The sequence below is a fragment of the Idiotropiscis lumnitzeri genome, chromosome 10 (genome assembly GCF_059441095.1).
Source record: "Idiotropiscis lumnitzeri isolate Australia: NSW breed Sydney's pygmy pipehorse chromosome 10, RoL_Ilum_1.0, whole genome shotgun sequence".
NCBI lineage: Eukaryota > Metazoa > Chordata > Actinopteri > Syngnathiformes > Syngnathidae > Idiotropiscis > Idiotropiscis lumnitzeri.
The window spans coordinates 6,741,100-6,763,853 of record NC_142400.1 but is presented as its reverse complement, the minus strand read 5'-3'; the positions used below and the strand labels follow the sequence as shown (position 1 = coordinate 6,763,853).

The 22,754-nt window shown below is 39.7% G+C and overlaps 1 long non-coding RNA gene across 1 annotated transcript in view; it reads right to left on the bottom strand.

Moving 5' to 3' along the window:
- Positions 1-22,745, bottom strand: part of LOC148328860 (uncharacterized) — a 58,417-nt gene extending 35,672 nt beyond the window's left edge. The window contains exons 1-3 of the long non-coding RNA XR_015845578.1: positions 22,279-22,745; positions 20,307-20,444; positions 4,551-4,673 (exon numbers count right to left, since the gene is read on the bottom strand). This is a non-coding gene — a long non-coding RNA (uncharacterized LOC148328860). The remainder of the gene's footprint in view (positions 1-4,550; positions 4,674-20,306; positions 20,445-22,278) is intronic.
- Between the last annotated feature and the right edge of the window lie 9 nt (positions 22,746-22,754).

Here is a 22,754-nt window from a genome sequence, read left to right as displayed (position 1 = left end):
TCCCATCATGCTCACTATGGGCTCAGATTTACACGAGCTCGTTTTTTTGGCCATGTCATTCACTATGACCCTGTATCGTACTGATATCATCCAACGGCTGCTGGTATCTATTCGCTTGTATCGTTCGCTGACTGCCTGACCTGGTAAAAGAATAAAATCCTTTGCGTCCATTGATTTACTTGAATCCAACATGTGCATCGGTTGTTGTAATGCGCTAAATTAACAGACTGAATTTTCTTTTTTTTTTAAGACAAGAGTAGAAAATGATATCAGCAACCTAAAGTTAAGTATTTTTATTTTCGTAAAGCAATGTTATGTGATTTAGTTAACTCATTCACGACCAGTCGAGTGGAAAAAAAAAAAAAAAAGGTTCTTGGACGTCTTTAGCCGTCAATGGCAGTAAATGAGTTAAATACGGGGGAACTTTCTTCAACAAATATTGAGTTGAGGCTGCTTTGTTGTATTTAAATGACTTACAAATCATTTTAATCAGTTACAGTTGTATAATAGAAATGATTTAAAAAAGTATTTGAGTAACTTCAGTGTGGAAAAAAAAGGTTATTATAAGATGCTTTTATAAACTTTAAATTGAAGCGTATTTCCTCATCCATCCGCTTTTAGCTACATTTGCTCCCCATTTGTTTACCTTCCAAACAAACAGATGTGACATGATAACCTACACATGCTGAAGGTATTTTTAAAAAAAAAAAAAGGATTTTATGGTCATGTTTATGTTTTTCCTTGCGCACGTGCTTAAAGAGAAGAAAATGCAACGCGTCTGGAAATAATTAGCCGACGAGGCGGCGGCGAGCAGCATATGGCGGGGTCGCGCGGCAAAGGAGGGACTTGTCAATCATCCGTCCGCAGACGTATGGAAATCAACGACACAACTGGCGGCGACTCGTCAAGTCGCTGTCACCCGGGCGACAAAACATCCCAAACTTCGGTTGTTTCCGGAGAGGCCTTGTGAGTTTATTTAGATTGAATCTACTCGCACAATCGGATTTCACGCCATAGTGTCTTTAAAAGTGTACTTTAATTAGTTTAAATGTCTTTTGAATAAAATCAAATGCGAATAAAGACGAAATGTTGTGCCAAGTTTTTCTCCACCGTCCTCGTCAGTACTTGAAGCAAACTGTCCTCAAGTGAAAGTTAGCCACGAAGAGAATCGACACAAACTCGCTTTTTTTCTCCCCCTCCTCTTTTTCCGGAGACAGCTGCATTTAAATATGAAATAGCTGCAAATTTGCTGCGGCGACAGCATCGCGGCTGTGAACAAAAGCGACGTTTTGGAGGCAAAGAAAAAGCAAAACGCGTGTAAAGCAGCTCTTTGTCGCTGTTCGCCGCGCCGCTGCCTTTGTTTGCACACAATGAGATGAAATATTTTTAACCGGTAATTACCTGGCGGGGATCCGACGTGCCGGGATTCGCGGGCCAGTGTGGCGCGGCAGGTTGGAAGGTACCGCCGCCGTGTGTGTGTGTGTGTGGGGGGGTGTGCGCGCGTGTGTGTGTCTGAAGGTGTGCGTGTGTGTGTGTGTGACTGGCAAAAGCTTTCCGCAACCGTCTCTTCACCGTCCAAGACGGAGTCACCGCTTCACGCCAAGTCCATCACGGGCGAACGCGAGCGACGGATTTAGAAAGCCTCCCGCCTCGTCCTCGCTCCTTCCAAATCCAGCCCGTCTGTTGTCCCGCCTTTTGTAAACTATTGTGGCGTGTCGCTGGTTATTTTTACCTTCTTGTGCTGTTTACCGGGCAAAAGTGTTTTGGGGCTTAGATGGAGGCCCAACTCAACTTGTATTGTACAATCACAAAGAACACAAGCCAAAGGAAAATTAAGCAGTTCTTTCATCGGGTAAAGAGAAAATAAAGTGTTTTAAAAGCAGCAATGTCATTGGACAAAAAAAGTCAGTGGAATGTCCTTTCCGATTCTATTGAATAGCTGATTTTAAAGAAATGTTTGAAGAAAGACACTTTTGATTACAATTACTGTATGTCAATGAGAGCAACTTTCCAGAGATAGACCTTCCACTAGTGACCGGATTGAAGAGTTTGGATTTAGAAGCTTGGGTTTGGAGGTACGGGTATGGTGAGGTAAGGATTGGATTTGGGTTGGGTGAAGGAAAAAGAGGGGCTGGTGTTGGGAAGGAAAAAGAGTTTGGGGGTTTGAGTTGGGGATGACTGGGTTGGATTTAAGAGAGTTAGGGTTAAGGAAGGATGAGTAATGTTCTGCCTAGAGGAGGTAAAGCAGGCACAGGAAGTGGATTCTGGACTTTTGTTGTTGTTGGATTTTTAAAGGGGGAATAAATGATACTTTTTTTACAGAATATATATATATATATATATATATATTGGCCTGTCATATCCAATCAATTCATCAAACTCCAAAAATGTTTAAAAGAGAACAGGAAGACTTTTTTTTTCATTTTTACTCATTATAACGTACTGAGTCATTTGGATAGGTTTAAAAAATCTGAAGTTAGACAGCATAGCGGTATCGTTTTGGCTCCATTACAAAGTCGTGTTTGGTTTGATTTATTTATTGACTTTTTTTAAATTACTGGATTTTCTGGACTATAAGCTACTTTTTTCCTAGATTTTGAACCATGCGGCTAATACGGCGGTGCGGCTTTTCTGTGGATTTTTCTTTCGCCAGTAGGGGGCGCTCTATAGTTCATAAAATACGCTAAATAAATCTCAATTTCTTTTTTTCTATTCTCTTTTAATTGGCAAAGTTGTTGTCGTGTTAAAAGGCACTGTTTTAACGATCTGTACCTTTGTGCGCATTCACAGTACACAATCGTTCTGTACCTGCAGGAAACAACAATTTTTTTTAATGCGGCTTATAGCCTGGTGCGCCTTATATTCCAGAAAATATATGGCAGAATCAGAATTTCCTTTATTGCCATTGTGCACAGTGTACAACGAGATTGGAGAGCTCCCCTCTACAGTGCAATATCACAAATAATTGAATTAGTGTCAAAATAGCATTTGAATTCACTTTGTTAATTAGTGCTTATGAATGAAAAGGACATTTTGTTTTTAATCTTACCATATTTTTTTCATACGGCCTGACCGACGTAGATAAATGGATCTCTGACTTGCAGCATTTCTTTGCGACCCTTCAGGATTTGGATTTGCGTTTCCCTTGAATTCACCCGAACCTGGGTATGATCTTTGTCCTCCAATACAGAGGATCTTCTTCGGATGGGCGGAAGTTGATGGGATTCTTGCTTTAATATTGTACGTCTAGAGATGTTTTTTATTTTTATTTTATTTTGGCAGGTGACACATAAAGCATTATTCAGGCAAGAGGGTTTTTCTTTGTGTTTGAAAAAGGCAAAATATTTATTTATTAAATATCTCCCTCATATCCTGGCAGCTGTTTTTTGAGGGCAAAACAAAGAGAAATAAATCCCAAATTGTGTGGCCTGTCACAATAACACAATCAAACGTCTCAAGGTCTGCTGACACTCACTTTTTGTGTCCAAACAACAAAGAAAAGTGTCACTTTGCTTCAACTCATAATGAGACTTTTTTTTTTTTTTTTTTTTTAACTGTTAAATGACCTTCACAAGTCGTCTGAAATAGCTGTTTGTTTGCTTTTTTTTTTTCATTTTAATTCCCCATTTTTATTTTCTTTGACAATAAAAACTATTGTGGATTTACACCGGGTGATAAAGTAGCGCGTCTCATAACATGCTCCAATAATCCACCTGCTCTAATTACAATCATAAAGTGTCGGCGTCGAGCCGTAATGTAGCACTGATTCATGTCCACACCAACTAAACTTTTTGTTCTCGCTTTTCTTCTTTTTATTTATTTATTTTACTTTTGTGAGTCTGTGGTGACAACAAAGCGAGTATGTAACTCCTATTTTTCTTAATTACGTTAAAATGACAAACCGGAATCCTTAGTCAAGAATGGTAAAGACAAGATCAGCTAGGATGCTGTTATAAAGCGATTTTTAGCCGAATAAGATCAAACAGGGAGTTTAGGTCTTTTTTTGCGCACTTTTCCGCTCAAAGCGGCATCATTCACAGAGAACTGATGCTGTGCGGAAATACTGTAACACCTACTCCTACTTTGATGTGATGGATGTAATTTAAAATAGCGAAAAAGGTAAAGCACGATTAAAAAATATGTCGTGTCATAGTTGGGACATCTGGACGACTCTGGCTCCCCTTATACGCCAAAAGAACTTTTTTTAAATTATAATAATAATAATAATTATTATTATTATTATTATTATTATTATTTATTATTTATATTTTATTATAATAATTATTATTATTACTATTGCCAATTATTATTATTACAATTATTATTATTATTATTATTATTATTATTATTATTATGAAAGAAATTAAGGTAATAACAGTTATTTAATCAGAATGTTTGGAAGTCCATTGATAATTTTTTAAAAACATGCTCCAGAAGAATTTGAGGTCCGCCAACCTTTTGGTATCACAAACTGGTTTCTCACATGAAGACATATTTTAACAGACCGGCTTAGGCTCATATGAAAATAAATCATGAAATATACAACTTACCATTGAGACGAATGTGGTTGGTGAGAGTCCTGCACTTGTTGTCTTCAACGAGCCGGTCCCATCTTAAAAGCTTCAATGGCTTTTCTTTTAAAGCCAGTTGGGAAATATTTTAATCACCCTGCGCTAAAAAAAAAATAAAAAGAAATGTTACTGGTAGTTTGAAGACATTTGCAAAATTTCTGGAAGTGACATTGTTACTGTGGCATAGTGTACACAAATTTCAAGTGCAATATGATGTTTAATATTTCTCCTCTTTAGTGCCTAAGAGGAAAAGGTCTTAAATCGACGGGAATATATGCACAAGGGCAGATGAGAAGGTGTGGAAATGCCCGACTGAAGTGGACGGGAGAGTCTGCGCTCCCAGAAAACCAACGGCATGCCTTTTTGGTCTTAGTTAGTAAAGGAGGAAAAGTTTTGTTTTTTATGTTTCAATATTAACAATACAATGCAGCTTTATTTATATGGCGCTTTCACAACAGCTGAACTTGTCACAACTGCTTTAAACATTTAACAAAAGTTCCTTTGGCACTTATAGGATAAAAGTGGTTTAAAAAAAGTGTCATGCTTCGTATCGGAATGCGTAAAAATGAGATTTTCACCAATTAGATCATGCTAACAATAAAAACGTGTTGTTGTTTTTTCCTATTCACGACATGTTCAATATTTGGATTATCATAAAGGTCCAACGATAACATCCAGGTTAAGAAAAAAAAACATCAGATCATCTTGCGATATCAGAAACAACAAACCAAATGATGAAAACAACAAAACAGAATTTTAGCATATCAGAAGCTAACAACATGCTGATAACATCTCAGCGTTGTTGCCTTGAAGATCAAAGTTGATGGCATCATGTCTCGGATTATAATATCGCGCCAGGACCGGAACCCATCGATGACTCAATGTTATCCGCCATGGATAATTTACAGAGATGTGGTTAATTTTTTTTTTTTCTCTGCTGTATGGAAAACCATTCGTGCCTTTATTTGATATCCTTGATACACAGCTTAAAGTCTCGTACGCTCTTTGTCTTTTGTCTTACGAGTGAGGAGCAAGAGAGTATCGGTACGATGGACCTTATCAAATAAACTCGACGGCTGACCCTTTTTTGACATTTCCCCCAGCGTGACCGAGCGTTGGTGTGTTTCTCTTGGAATTATTAACATCTGCTGCACAGACATCAGCAAGAAGTCACGCGTGCCTTAATGGGCCCTTGTTTAGTCATTTATGGCTAAGCGTGTCATTACGCCGCGATTTACGAGCCGGCGTCTCCTCCCCGAGTTTCACCTCGCCACTATTTATTTTGGGGCTTTTTACGGCCATAGAAGGCTGCCTAACAGTCCTCCCTCGCTATCCAATTAATGCTGATGATCCGGTGCATCACCACGCCTTTTTTTTTTTTTTAAATGCCTTTTCTTTGGCTGTTAAGTGTGGGACAAATGTGAATTCACACTTTTAGCATTCTAACTTGTCTCACCAAAAGTCACGTTGGATTAATTCGGTGCTACTCAAATAGTGGGGCCGGGGGGGCTGATGGGGTGGGGCCATTAAAATGCTAAGGGGGGGTGTCGTATGACCCTGGCGAACATGCTTTATTTTTCCGCCGTACAACAATAAAGTGTAATTGCACATCCACTCCAGTAGTTGGCAGTGGCACTCTCATTGCCCATTGAATCAGGTGTGTCAAAAGAGGGAGACATCTAAAACAGGCTGGATAGGGGGCTCTTGAGGACCGGACTGAGGCACCCATGCTTTACAGTATGTCCCTTTATGACTGGCTAGCAACCAGTTTGTGTACTAGAGCTTGGATAGGCTCCAGCTCACCCGTGACGCTAATAAGAACAAGCGCTATCCAAAATAGATGGATTGATTTCATTGCTCTTCTAAACAAACGTAGGTTTTCTTGTTATTTTAAGATCATGAATAAAACATGCATGCTTTGCCCAGAAGGGACATCACTCACTTCAAGTTCTCCACCGCTGCTTAGAAGTAATATAAACACGCCCACTCCAGTCTTTCAGTGCATCAACGTCACATGACCGAGTGTGCGTGGCGCGGTGTAGTGGCCCGACGTGCTCGCAGGCTCGAAATATTCAATCAGCTAATGACATTGTTGGTCATGGTGAGCGGCGACACACTCTCGGAAGCAGATGGTGGGTTTAGTTGTGGCGGGAGCGCGTGCACGTTCACACACACGCGCGCGCACTGTATCTCACAAACTCAACACACAGCCAATAATGTTTAAACCATGAGCAACAAAAGTGAGCACACCCCTGTGTGCAAATGACCACTGGAAATGTTAAAAGTAAAACACACTCTGTTCCGGAAAGTATGGAAATTTAAAAACGATAGACACCTGATTGGTGTGGAATCCTTGAACCCCCAAAATCATCATTTTTTCAGGGCACCCCAAAAAAACGTCATGTTTGTTCAACCAATCACAATGTATCATCAATGAAAACAAGTCATCAACACTTAAGATTGGTCAATCATTTATAAAAGTAACACCAGGACCACAGAACAGTGGTTAAAAAAGATTTGTGAAAAATGTGAAATCTGACAAGTTTCAGCCCGATGCAAGCGATGTAAATGTTACGAATGTTACAATAACTTTGTACAGTGCTGGGAATTTTTAGGCTAAAAATTCTAAACCAAGTTTGTACTCTAATGTGTTTTTAGGCCATAAAAAAAAAAAAAAAAAGTAACGGACAATCGACTCAAATCGGACAAACCTCCCCCCCCCAATTAGTGTGTTAAATCATTGACCAACCATTGACTAAAATAGCCCAACAGCCTCACCTGTTGGTTTAGTGCGGCATTATTTTCTGTACATTTTGACTTCTTGCGTGTCAGTATTCCATCAGCTCGTTGTGTTCTTGTGTGTTTCACATTCACGTCCAACGTTATCCGTCGGCGAGTGTCATCCGTCAGCTTGTCGCCGTCGTCGTCACGCTGCTTTTTATGGCGTCTGCAGCCTCTCGTTGGGCTGATTTATGCGCCTGGCGCAGATGTTGCTTACATCCCAGATTTATTATTATTTTTTTTTTTTTTATTCAATTACCGAATCTATCTGGCTGTTTTAATTACGGCTATGAAAAGCCCCATATCCTCCTCGTCGGCGCCTCTGCCCGGATCAACGCCTTCTTGACATCACATCACACACCGGCAGTCTATGAGGCTGCCTTAACTCTGCTTTTTAAAAATCAACTCCTATTACATGCTTGGAACTGGATGTCATTTAACGGTATGTTAATATATACATTTTTTTAGTCTTTATTTAACCATGTATAAAGTTCTCATTTGCAGTGGTGATCCGGCCAATAACTGTAGTACTACTAATCATAACAACCACAACAATAATAATAAATAATTTTAATATTTTATACTGTAAATAGGCATCCATATGGGTGCCTACAACTTACACACGGTACTAAAGATGTTTTGAAATTATCTAAGAATATTTAAACAAAGTGATGAAAAAAAAAATACACCTACTTTTCCAAAAATACTAGTTAAGCTAACCGGTACAGAGAATGATTAAAGAATGGATGGATGTTTTAGTGCAAGCGAATATATTTTTCTGTTTTTTGTCAGGCATCTACAAGGACACCTAAAAGGCTCGATTTTCATAGACAGCACGTCGTTGCCAGTGTGGGTACCAGATGTGATCGGGCTGCAAGACTGTATCGGGGGTTCCTTTGGTGACCTGCACACCTGCTGGTGATGTCACGCTTTGATCACTATTTCTGAAATATATTTCTTTTTTTTTTTTTTAAACATTGCTATTTTTTTGCATATTCTTATCTAAATAAAAAAAATCTAATTAAAATGTGAACAGCAGGCATCAAACCTTCTTAATCATTGTATAAAGAAATGAATTGAACACATCGTTATTATAACACCTTTTGAATTGTGCCACAAGGGGGCACTGCAACAAGGCACGTCCGCCTCACAGTTCGAAGGTTATGGGTTCGATTCCGGCTACGGCCTTCCTGTGTGGAGTTTACATGTTCTTTCTGCACTTGTGTGGGTTTTTTCCAGGCACTCCGGTTTCCTGTCGCATTCCAAGATCATGTATGGTAGGTTAATTGAACTGTCCAAATTGTTCCCAGGTTTGATTCAAAGTGTGAATGGTTATTCGTCTATGTGTGCTGGCAATCAGTTCTGGGTGTACACCGTTTACCGCCTGAAGACAGCTGGGATAGGCTCCAGCCCCTCTACACCCTCGTGAGGAGAAGGGGTGGATGGATAGAATCCTGCTCAGTGCAGCTTTAAGCATCGGTGGCTGGTATCGGCCGCCTCAACGAAAACTCGATACCGAGCGGTATCGGCCCGATACCGATATCTCACATATCTGACTCACTCATTCCTAGTTTAGAATCAGCCTGAATACATTTGGAATATGAGAGGAAGCCATCAATCCTCAAGAACTGGAGTTTGGATTCGAACCGCTAAACTCCGAACTGTGAGGCAAACCACTCATCCACAGTGTCGCCTCCCCATAAGCTCCTCGCTTAATTGCTACCTTTGGGGTACAGTGTCAATCAAACGTGAGTCGCTCTTGTGTTGTCTCTCAATGTGTTTCTACTCAAGGGCGCCTCACTTTCCTGTAACTTAGTCGCCAAACTTTTTTTCTCGCCGGCATCCGTCCTGCATTTCATCTCGAGTATTGCCCTCAAGAAGAAGAAGCGCTAAGTCGATGGGTAGCGATAACAAGATGCACATCCGCACTCATCTGAAGCTCCTCCGAGGACGGGCTTGGCGACTCTCTACCTCTTTTTTTTTTTTTTCCCTCTCGCGCTCGCTCTCTGAGGTTTTTGTTGTCGTCTTTCTCTCTGGTGGATGAGCTCTGGAAGCTCATGCATTTTTATTGCCATCTGGAGAATACCAACAGGTCTTAACAAGAGAGCTCTCGCCGGGGAAACGCTTGACTCGCAGTCGACTCCTTTGACTGCCTGCTCCCAAGTGTGTACATGTGTGCGTGAGTGTGTGTGTGTGTGTGTGTGTGTACATTAGCGGTGGCAATCATGGATCAACTTGCGATGTCAGGCTATAACGATATTTGTCCGATGTAATGGAAATACAGTGGTTTAATAAATACGTACAGGCCCGATCCAGTTGGTGTCAGTAAACTTCAGGTGGCCCAACACGGTCATCAGTTCAGGTGGTTATGCTTGTTAAATCACCTGCTTAAAAAAATTAAGGTGGTCCACACTAGAAGCTGACATTTTTTTTCAGGAATAGGAGTCAACTTTACATTTAGTCAGTGAATTAGGATAAAACGACCTCCAAAATGGGAGTGGGAATCATTCTGAGCAGGAGCAGCAAGACGAGATGTGAGTCGTTTTCACTGGGAGGAGAGCAGACAGGATTTTTATTGATTTATTTATGTATTTATTTATTTATTTATTATAGTCCGAGATGGGATGGTAGGAAAGATGCACTTTTTTTTTTTTTTTACTATAGTGCGAGACAAGATGGTAGGGAAGATGCACTCATGTCACCTCTAGTCCAAATTTAAGATGGTCCATAATAAAATGTCCTAGACTTTTGCTTTTATGGTCAACACAACATTCATTTTCGAAGGTTGCCGGTAATTTGTTCATTAAAATAACAGCAATCTAATGTTAAAAGTAAAGAGACTCGAGTGCAACTTTTTTTTTTTTTTTTTTTTTTTTAAATCAACTGATAATTTTTTTGTCTTTGTTTTTTTTTTTTCTAGGCTGTCACAATTTGTATCGTCAAAACTAGACTACTAAAACTTTTATTTGCAGATCATTTTTTCAAAACATAGCTTTCATTTTTGGGAATTTTCCAATGTTGTGAACACTTGATTGATCAACACAAAGTCTGATGTGGACTTTTTACTAGATTTTTCAATAAATACAGTGAAAAGACAAACCACGATTTGTTCATTTACTCAAAGTCATGATAGCGTGGTGTCAATCTCGCATCACGAGACTGCTTGCGAGTGAAAAACTTATTTGCCATCTGCTCAAAACTAAATCTTCATTTTTCTAGTGTTGTCTCGTCTACATGGTTAATTCACAAAAAGTAACAACAGCCTCATGTGGACTTGACCAGCTACCCAACATTAAAAAGATAATTTTGTCACTCATTTGCATATAACATACGTACGTACATTTCCCACCACTTGGTACATTAAAACAAAATAACGACGCACTGGTCAGGTGCTAGCTCCTTGCCGCTTGGACCGAACGATCCGTTCACTTAGGCGGTAAACCATGAGGAATACTAAGCATCTCGTCCGGTCCCCTCTTACTAATCCCACCCCGCCTCCCAGACGATGCGCTCCTCCCATTGGGGGGGGGGGGGTTGCAAGGTGAGCGGGAGCCGTGCTCGTCACGGATGCACGCCTGCGACAAACATTAGTCGCCTCTAATGACGGCGTGCAAGTCCCGGCGCCATATGGCAAATTGCCACAACAATATCCTGCCGGTTATTAATCAGGATTTTTTTTTTTTTCACCGTGTGCCGTGATAATTGGAATAATTAGGAAGGGAGCAGGCACAGGGATGCCACGGAAAGAAAAAAAGAAATCCATCTTTGGATGGTGAAGGAGGGCAACGTGGGTGCGGTTCTGTTAGTTTGTGTTTTATTTTGTAGAGCCTGCTCGACTTTCTAAATAAAGTGCAAGTCAAACCTGTGGTCATACGAGATGAAAGATTTTCTGGAAAAATGTTTCTCAAAAGTTGCACACAACTTTGGATTATGGTCGATCACACTTTTTTTTTTTTTTTTTTTTTTTAAATCAGAAATGCAAGTCAACTTTTCTAGATTAGTTTGGTCTGATTCTGAATTTGGCCTTGTTTTTTTCTATAACACATCAGGTTTTCACAACTATAATAATACAATGACAATAAAATATGTTATGTGGTAATTTATTTAGTAATATTTATGAATTAAGGGTTAGGTTCGGCAACAGGTGGAATTTTTTCTAAAACGTCAAAGATAAATCCAAGTTGCGCAGATTAATGGTACCAAAAAATTTAATTTATAGTATTTTTTTCTGTTATGTGTCAGTTTTACAGTAAACTTTAACTAGCGGTAAAAATAATAAACAGCTTTAAGCAAGCACACTTGGCCTCTTATAAATGTTTTTCTTGTGTGTCCTTTCACAAAAGTCTCCCATTTCTTGACAGCCAGAAAGTGAGAACAGGGACAAAAAAAATATTTTAAAAGTGTGTTTTGATGGGTTTCAAGAAGTTTAAGTGTGTTTTAATACATTTTATGTGTTAAAAGTTTGGAGAGGGAAAAACGTGCATCGCACGCGATAAACGGGTTTCATTGCACTTCGCTTGGCACCTCACTGGAAGAATGCCACAAAAAAAAACAGGATGCTTATTTTCCATTTTGACAAAAGCGATTAATTTGGTGCGAAATCACAAAGCGCAGTGCTAAAGGTGTCACATAGACGCATGTTTGTGATACGTGCTATATCGTGCACACTGAAGAGCTGGAGAAAGGGGGTTGGCGCTGTCATTTCACACAGTTTATGAAGGTAAAAATGACAAAAAACATCTGCTCTTGCGACCGTAAAGCCCCCCCGAGCGTGGTCCTTAATTGTGAGCGTCTCCACCAGGGCCGGGATGAGGTGGAGGAGGATGAAGAAAATGATAGGAAAACGAGGTCACGGCTGAAATTAGAAAGCATGAGGAATTTGGAGTGTAGATTTGAGTTTGGTGACTTTTTGTGTCCAAATCAAATGAGACATACCAACATTACATTGATATACAGTAATAAGCAGTACTTCATATAGTCAAAATAAATAAATATTGTTGCTGCGACAGATAACTTGTATGTCCAAATATGGTCAGATTATTTGGAAGAAAATTGGAATTGAACATATATACAGATGTGTAATGGGAGTCAGCGTCAGCCATCATATAAATGTTGCCTCTGATTAACCTCAAATATACCTGTTTATATAGCCAACTAAAACAATTCAAATTTGAGAATTTGAGATAAAATCGACCACTAAATTAATCTACTTGCATATTAACAATAAAGTGTAGTTACAGATAGTAATCCGCGTGTCGACTGTTTGATATTAACCGCAACATGTGCCTTGAAGAAGTCCTCACTTTTATTTGCCTTCAACCTGTCTTGACACACACGCGCACACGCACGGGAATGAGTTGACTATGTGCCTGTGATTTGCACACGGCCCTCAGAGGACACACTAATGTATCCAAATGTATTTACAACAGATGTTGCATTTTATTTTTCACGATAACGAAAACAAAAAAGAGAGAGAGAGAAGAAAACTATTTTGGCACTTTTTAAAATTTATTTATTTATTTTAACTTCATTACGGCCGAGTTTGTCTTCTCGCCTCCTCCTTGAGGTCGCGCAGCCGAACGGTGAGAGAAGTGCGCCACCTAAAGGCTGCACGTGTCCGTGGTTTGAATATGCGGGGAACAAGAAACTAAAAGTGTGATATGTAAAGTAGTGGGGGTAAGTGCTGTAATTTTCTAATAAAATAATCATAATAATAATAATAAATTAATTTAATAAAATTCAAGTAGTTTACAATATGGTCAAAAATAATTTCTATGTACATTTTTGGGTATAAATTAAATGTGATTAAAATAAAAAAAAATCATAATGCACTATTTTTTTTAATTAATTTTAAATCGAAATTTGACATATAGACAAGTAATTATATTTAATTACATTAAATGGCTACAATGTATTTAACAAATGTAATTATTTCTCTAATTCTGTAAATATTTTTATTTAAATCAAATTAGGATTAGTAGCGTACAATGGTCTGTATTTGTTTAATTTGAATTAAATTAGAATTAGTAGTTTATCATATGGTCCGTATTTCTTTTACTTAAATCAAATTAGAATTAGTGCTTTTTTTATTTTGGATTGAGTAAATGTCGAATATGGTCCATAGTTCCTTAATTTAAATTAAATTATTATTAGTGCATAATATGATCAGGTTTATTTTACTCAAATTAGAATTAGTTGTGTATAATAAGATCACAGTCTGAATTTGTATTAACTTGTTTTTAATTTCATAAAATTAGTAGTAGAAAAACACGGTCAGTCTTATCTGGTCCAGTTAGTTTTATTTTAATTTACTTTTGAATGTCAATGGCAATCTTAAATTGCAATTAACTTTTTAAAATTAGCATTACATTTTGATGACTTTTGGATTGTCTTGGGTGGTGTTCGGGTGCACCATCAGACAGTTGGTCTGGATGTCAAAGGGGGGTAAGTGAACATTAAAAACGGAACCCTGCACTCCCTCAGTGGTGATCACTCTTCCTCCGCCTCCCCTTTCTCCTCTTCCTCTTCTCAAACACCCTCCAGTGCGGCAGTGGGTGAGGAAGAGAAAGAAGATGAGTGATTTTTTTCAATAAAAATGACAATAGACGCTTCCTTCTCCCCCTCCTTCACGCTTTGATTGATCTGGGCTCTGGCGTGCCGTGATTGATTGGATGGCCTGCGGAACTTCTTCTTGGTGGCGTTTGTCAGCGACTTGTCATCGATCGCATGTTTTATTGTTAAGCGCACTTCATTAGCGACACGCAGAGATTTATCTGTGTGGTGTCTTGAAGTAAAGTCACTGGCGACAAAGTTTGCCAGATGAGACGCAAAGATGATGATGATGATAATGATGATTACGATTATGACGGTTACACTTCATGTCATCAAGTGTAGGAAGATGCACAAGAATCCATTAAAAGGACAAAATTAGGTAAGGGGTGTACTTGATACTGTACACTCTTAAAACTGCTGGGTTAAAAGTAACCCAAACAGGCTGAAATAACTAACCCAGTGCTGTGCCCAAAAGGGACCGAGCCAATACTGGGTTATTTATACCCATTGCATTGCATTGGGGATTTGACCCATCATCTTGGGTCAAGCTTTTGAGCCAACAAGGGGTCAAAACTAACCATACTGATGAATTAAAGCTACCAATAAATGGGTTAAAAGGTTATCAGTACAGCTGTGGTAAGAGGTAACACTAATAGAAGAAGAATAAATATTCAGGTCAGGGGTCAACAATGTGAGTCAGTCATATAATGTTTGGCACAGTTTTTACAACAGATGCCCTCCAAGACATATCCCAACATTTTCACAAAAGAAGGTTACATTAAACTCACTGACAATTTCTGAACACACACCAAAAAAAAAACTGACCAAAATGGCAACTAGCCTGTCAAACCAGTCGAAAATCCAATCTTCACGGAATCTACTGGGTGAAAATAATTAACCCAACTTTGGGTAAAAGCAACCGAATCATCTCAAAATTCAGGGAGCTAGCTTGCTATATTGCAGATCAAAGGCGTGGTCAGCGTTGCCGGCGCCGCATTACACTGTAATTTTGCTCGAAATTTGTATTTCCTTATCGCAACGACACATACAATATATCTCATAGATCGTGATTTATTGATACAAGACAAAAAGCTTTTTTTTAAATACATCAAACATAATATAGGCAAACATTAGCTTAGCCCTCGGCAAGCGTTCCAGTTTCTCCTGTGGCCCCTTTGCAAAATTAACTCCCCGTCCCTGAGTTACACAATTTCTAGGGTACTGTTTAAAGTTAAGATGAGACAGTAGTCAGGTTTGGGTTAGACACCCGATACCGGTGCTTTTTATCTGTTATTTATCTGAGGTTGTATTTTTTTTTTTTTTTGTGAGCTCTGTGTGTGCTAGCATAAAGGCCAGCACAACACTCGTCTCCTAACTAGCCAAGTAGTGTATCCAAGTGGCATTTAGCATCAGGACATATGGTGCTGGGGTTAAAAAACAAGCAGGAATAAAGAGTCCAACCCCTACGGAACCACTTTCATCTTCATCAGGACTCAACTCTCACTTTGAGTTGGCCACACCGTTTGCTCAATGCAGACAAATGAGCGTCAAGTGATAGCCGCCGCGCGTACGCCGCTACCTCCACTTCGGGTGTCTCATCCATATTCACATTGGCAGAACAAGTGACATATGGTCGCTACTCACGCTACACACACTCTAAACGAGAGCTACCAATCCGGAATTGGATTTAACACTTCAATTCCCCACTGACCAACAAGGCCGACTCAATTACCGGAACACACACACAGAACACACACTTACTAGTGTAATCCAATTAGACCACGATGAAGATGATGATGATTTCGTGTGCATGTGCTCGAGAGAGAGTGAGAGAGAATTTATCTGAGATGTACAGTATATATTTCCAAAGATAATAATTCTCAATTTTGATTGACACTAGCAGAGAAGTCGTGATGGGAAAATGAAGCTTCATGAAGTCCCTTTTTTTTTTTTTTTTTTTTTTTAAATTTACTCGTCTCGAGGGTGCTCTTTAAATATAAAGGCGAGTGCAATGGAACACTGTTTGAGTTCCTGTCAGAAAAAAAAGTGCTCTGGCTGGTTAAAAATAGAAAATATACAATGGAATCCCTTTTGTTCCCTCATTTTCAATTTGACGATTTTCATGCAAGGGTATGGATGACTGGTTAGTGTGTGCAGAGGTTGAGAGTTCGATTCCGGCTACGGCCTTCATGTGTGGGGTTTGCGTGTTCTCCCCGTGCCTATGTGGGTTTTCTTCGGGTACTCGGGTCATGTCATGTCATTATCCACACCGCTTATCCTGTACAGGGTCGCGGGAAGGTGCTGGAGCACCCTGAACTGGTCGCCAGCCAGTCACAGGACAGACATAGACACCGTCACTGAGTGGGAACCGTACCTTGGCTGCCCGCACACAAGTCAGGCGACTGTACCACTACACCAACAGTGCCTATCGGGGTACTCGTGTTTCCTCCCTCATTCCAAAAACAAGCATGGTAGGTTGATTGGACAGAATTTGTTCCTAGGTGTGATTGTGAGTGCGCATGATTGTTTGTCTTTGTGTGCCCTGCGATTGGCTGGCAACTAGTCCAGGGTGTACCCCGCCCACTGCCCGAAGATAGGTGGGGTAGGCTCTAGCACCCCCCCCCCAATGGTCATGCTTGGTCTTGCTACTTTGCCTTACATGTGACGTTATTCATTGTTAATTTAGATGGCTGCATGGAAATGAAAATCATGTTTTCTAGCGGCAGTATTTGTTTGTCCAAAAATCAACACAAACACACACACACATTCAAGACCGACAATGAACGGGAGACACACAAACAAACAAAGTGCAAACAGATCCATCTTACCAGTGCGTCGAGTCAGGGGAGTTATCCCAAGCCTGTTGCAGTAACACAGTATCCAAAAAGCGAGGCACCCGGGGGCCCCCCAGTGGCCCCTCCCGGGGGAGCCATTAAGCTTGAGCTTCGGTAGCATCAGCCGCCGAGGGAACGGAGGAAACTCACGGGAAAAGCGGCGCAACAGAGGCACGACACGCTCGCAACACCTGTCACCCCCAACACTAATGAGACACACAATTAGCAATTAGAAACGCGTTCTGTCAGCGCTAATATCTAGCTAGCTGACACGTACACGATCGATCCATGCTGGTCGGCAGCCAGGCACACAAAAAAAAAAAAAAAAAAGATGCATACAGTAAACTATTGTCAGGGGGTAGTGACTAAGCCCTATATTAACACTAGTAATTGACAACCCAACTCCCCCCAAATTTATTTTAGAATTGCATGCAATAGACCACTGATTGTGATCCCAAAACACTTTGTAATAAGATTTCAAACGCATCTTACACTACTCTTAAAAATTGATGCCTCAAAAATTATTTGACTTTTTGAAAAATTGGTCCACAAGTTTGTGTGAACATTGCACATGCGGTGAAGACTCTCCAAAACATCCGTTAATAACCCAGGCTAAAATGAGCAGCTGACAAACATTCATAGATCTTAGAATAGTTCAAATGCATTATTTAAGCGGACTTCCTTGACACAATTTATGGCTTTCCTATCAACGAGGGCTTTAGTGGCATCTTGTGGTATCTTACGGTATATTAGAAAGAGGAAAGAAATGCAAATATAAAACTTTTTCTGCAAACACTTGGTGGTAACACGGGAAAAAGAAAATGCTAAATTTATTGATTGGTTTGCTGACTCATAACAAAATACTACGGCACATAGCTATGTGTGACTACTGTATGTAGCCAACTTACAAGTTTTTTCATAACTAAGAGTAACAAACATAACAAAACGCTACATCGTGAAAATTCATCAGTCAAATACCCACAGCTAATTCAATAAGTTAGCTGATTAGTAACACAATGCTACAGCGCAAAGGTGTTCCATAATTAGCCGCAGAATTCTTTACCGACTTAACGTGAGTGTTTTCTACTAGCGCCCAACGATTAGAACGTATGCGCTAAAGCTAAAATCATGCTACATTTTAGTTTATTCGCTCTTACTTCATGGAAAAACCTCGAGCTATCATCTTGGCTCAGTCACCGTTTCATGCTCATGACCCTGATTAGCAATGACAACAACAACAAAAAAACATTAATAGAACATAGCACAAGGGGAATAGCTTGTCTTGGATAATTATTAGCATTGTTGTCACTGGCTACTAATTACATGCTGGGAGGCGAGGGGACTCCTCCAAGGCCAACAAGGATGATGGGCACGTCCCTGCGGTGGCACCAGCCCTGTCCCTCACCGCCGCTATTAGCTTGGCGTTAGCTCCACTTGCCTGCCGCTATTAGCCTGGGTATTAGCGTTGTACAAACTCAGCACTGCCTGGATGACTGCTCTTTTGGGACTCGGAAGCGCTAATAATATTAATTACACCATGTAAAAGACAAGACCTTCAGGTGCTATGGTGAACATGCTAGAAATGACTGGATAGCGATATTGAATGGAAGTTATTTACAGTAAAAAGTCATCCCTACGTAAGTATATGACACTCAACTATCGGCTTATCTAGTAGAGTAGCGATGTAAGTAAGTAGGTAACTACACAAGTATGTGTGCACTACTACTAACTTCAACTTAAAATGGATTATTAGCGAGCTAACTTGCATCAAAGTACTACGTTGCAAAGATTCAGTAGTGGGCCAACTTCTAAAATGTAGGGTTTTAGGTCAGATGGTAGGTAGGTTTGCAGTTGGGAGCTAGGTAGTGGGCATGTAGACGAGGAAGCACGTAAGCAGGTGGGTGGTGGTAAATGGAGTCCATGTGCCGTAGAGTACTTTAGTATATATGAAGTAGTCGGTCAGTTGGTTGGTAGCGAGATAGGTAGGCAAGCAGGTGGCAACGATAGCGTTGGAGTGTTGATAGAATATGTAGTAGATATATGTAGTACAGGTGAGGGCAAACTACGGCCCGGGCGCCACGTGCGGCCCGTTAAAAGTTTTAATCCGGCCCGCTGAACTTGAAAAATATTAAATGAATAAACCTTGTTAATGTTTTATTTTCTAAATACTGTGTTTTTTCAAAGACAAATATATTGATGTAATGCTTTTGTTCACTTTCATTTGAATTTAAACATTTTTTTTCTCCGAGGTGAGGTTACCAAAACACTATGTCCATCTGCTCCTGGTCTAGCCACTCTGTCAAATTTTACACGCGGTGTAGGCAGAGATGAGCATTCTTTCCTAGCGACATAACGGTCCCTCCCAGACAGACGCCCGTTTTGTAGGTGGATGGATAATAGGTTGGTTGTTGTTAAGTAGGTACGCAGATTTGTAGATATCGCAAGCAGGGAGGTAGATGTGTTAAATCTCGATTCAATTTATAGTCTTTATTGGTTATACTATTTTAGGTTTTGTTTGGACTTTGTTCATATTCTCTACAAATTTCATCCTGTTTTGCTAGCCTAGTTAGCTAAAATGGCAAGGCTTGATAAAATGGTGTCCCGGTCTCTTGTCAGCAGCCCAAGGTTACCATTTTTGTGGTTTACAAACTGAGAACAGCATGACATAAGTTTACAGATAATTCAAGTGTGCCTAGCCTAGTTAGCTTAGCTGGCTATGCGTGTTAGCACCACTTTTAGAAACTTTGCCTCATGTTAGTAGCATAAAGACGGCATTTTGATTAATTTAAGGATAACATAAGTAAAATCTTCTAATGTGTGCACACAGAGACGCACGTACACACTTAACCGCCTGTCATGGTCCCAGTGGTGGTGAGTTCAGGCGGCGTGGGAATTCCCAATTTTCCAGCTCACACAGCAGACCGGCCCAGTGAGAGAACTGCATGAGTGACATGATGCCCAATGCTTGTTTGCACACACAAATGCAAGCAGTGACGTTTTAGCACTGAGCAAGCAATTTGAATGAGACTTTTATTGGACTCTGTGGATTATTTCTAGTTGTTGTGTTTGTCTCGATTGTGAAAGGTGGTATTTTTCATGAATCACTGGAGTCATCACCGTAATTCGAGCACACGTAAATCTGTGTGTATTACTGAGGTCACTGTGGACTAACTCTAGGCATCAAACAGAATTATACGTTGTGTATTTAAGCAAACCATTTTGCCTTATTAAAGTCCCCTATCTTAATACTGACACTTAATCACTCAGTATTGTGTTGTAATAAAGTACCATCTTATAGTGTGCAGCGTATTTCACAACAGCTGGAGCTGTAACAAAGCCCTTTCCATATGGTTTAATATAACTTAGTGGGAAATTAGCACACAAATTAAAAGACAAACAATAGATACCAGAAGAACAGCAGAAGAGCGACAGACTCATGTTGAGTCGAAAGCTAAGGAATAAAAATGTTGTCTTCCAACGAGTTTTAAAAGTGGACAGAGAGGGACTCAGACAGCTAGCCAGACAAAGGTCCTGCCAGTCAAATAGATCAAAGTTCAAACTATTTTACCTCTTCAGTGTCCTTATCCAACAAGGTGTATCCACCGTCTTCATCTTCACTGCTGGAATCATTGAGTCCTTCCTCTCCTTCGGTCCATGTGTTACAATTGTGACCAGCTATGTTGATGCCATCATCATGACTGGTATTCTACAGTAACAAGATAACAAAAACAATTTAAGCCCCACTCTCCATGTGTCAAATCATATAATCAAATCTTAAATAAAGTAGCTTTTAATTTTAAGACAGCAAAGGTGCTTATTGGATAAATAAAATATATATATAGCATAGAAATTGAGCCAGACAGTAAATCATAAATAAAGTAAATAAATGCAGGCACTTAGCACATCTATTACATGTATCCCACCTTAGTGCTTTAGAGTGATGTACCTGTTGAAAAGCAGTTACTAAAACGCTGTGTATGGAAGATCTGCTTCTGTTGACATCATCTCTAACTGCACTATGAGATGAGATAGTCTGCAGATTTGGGTCGTTGCAACAAATATAACAGATATCAGTTATGTTTGAGTCAGCTTGTCATAATATCTCTTTAAATACCCCTTACATGACTATTATAGTATACAGCAGGGGTGCTCATTACGTCGATCGCAAACTACCAGTCGATCGCAAAGGTAGTATGGGTAGATCGCGTGACATTAAAAAATAAACGTCAGTCTATCTTTATACGTCATTTGATTGATACAGGGCACCCAGTCAGATGACACCTGATTTTTTTTGTGACACATAGGTTACCACGCATACGCAAACAACGGTGCTAAGTGCAGTACAACTAACAAGCTAGCGAGTTGGTTACATCCAATTTCAAGCCCTTGTTTTATTCTCTTGAACTCAAGGGGGTATAAACACGAGTGGGGGTGCTGGACCAAGTAAGAAGACAAAAACGTCTCACTTTAATACGGAATGGGAGGAGTAGTTGTTTTTCACGATGACATTTTCGAAGTGCGTTTGAACACTTTTGCACACTGAGAACCTCAGGCTATAGCCCAAGCAAGCTAATTGATACAACAAATTACATCAAAATAGCTAGGTCAACCTTATGTCTTACAGTACACTAGCGAAAGTATACTAGTAGTATATAAATGGATGCACTTGTAGTACACTTTAAGTAAACTAAACTGAGGACCAGAAGTAAACTAGAAAAAGTATACTCGTAGTATATAAATGGATGCACTTGTAGTACACTCGCAAAAGTATACTAGTAGTATATAAATTGGTGCACTTGTAGTATACTTTAAGTAAACTAAACTGTGGACCAGAAGTATACTAGCAAAAGTGTACTAGTAGTATTTAAATGGGTGCACTTATAGTACACTTTAAGTAAACTAAACTGTGGGCCAGAAGTATACTAGTAGTATATAAATGGGCGCACTTGTAGTATACTTGTGTGTTCCAATTTAGCATAAAAAAGTATTGAATTTGTATACTTTCAGTACACTACAAGTACATAATCCAGAGCACTCTTTACAAACGTATCCTTATACTTGAGTATAATTTATTAAGTATACTTCATGGAACTACTTTTTCGTAAGGGTTAAGTTGATTTCTATTGTGAACTCCACTCGTTGTGAATAACTGGACAGGTCACATTAATTATGGGACATGTACATGTTTGCATTTTTTTTTTTTACTTTTAAATGTATTGTTTATTTTAAGTGTACCTGGTCGCGGTTATCATGAAAAACTTGCAAACAACGATGAATCACATTAAATTACTGAGTGCATCACAAGTCTTGTTTTTGAAAGCATTCACTGCCGTGGACGTTTCTACTTCTCAAATGGAAAACACACTTTTTGAGTAATATAAACACATTTAAACGCATCGCTTTTTGTAGATCATTTTCAACAAAAACTACGCTGCGCTGATATATAATATATATAAATATGAATACCGCCGACTAGTGGTTGAAAGCAGTATTACGGTGAAACAAGATACAGGAGAGTGAGACTGAAATTGAGTTCTTACCCGTAAAAATAAAATAGCCTGCGAACCTGCGATGGAGGATGGTCTACTTAAAACCAGTCGTGAGTCCACACTATAATCACCCACATGACCAAAACAGACTGAACTTTCGGTGTCAAAAAAGTTCAAGCCCGTTTGGACTAGCGTAGCGTGAGTAAGTCCACCATGAGGAGGTGAAAGTAGGTATGACTTTCATCCTTCCTCCCTCAACGTGTTGTTTAGCGCATTGTTCATCAGGCACGGCTCGCTCCATTAACACGGCAGCGTCGAGGTGACTTTAGGTGCTAATGAAAAACAGATGTGTCCGTTTAATAGTCTTAATAGTGTGTGTGCGTGCGTGTGCCTCATTAAATCAGTTGGCCTGATGGTGATGAAAGCCGCCTAATGAATGAAGACAGACGTGTTTAGCGGCTTGTTGGAGCTATCATCTCCAGGTTTAGTGAGCTATTGAATGACGGGCTGGTCACGCCCTCAAATTC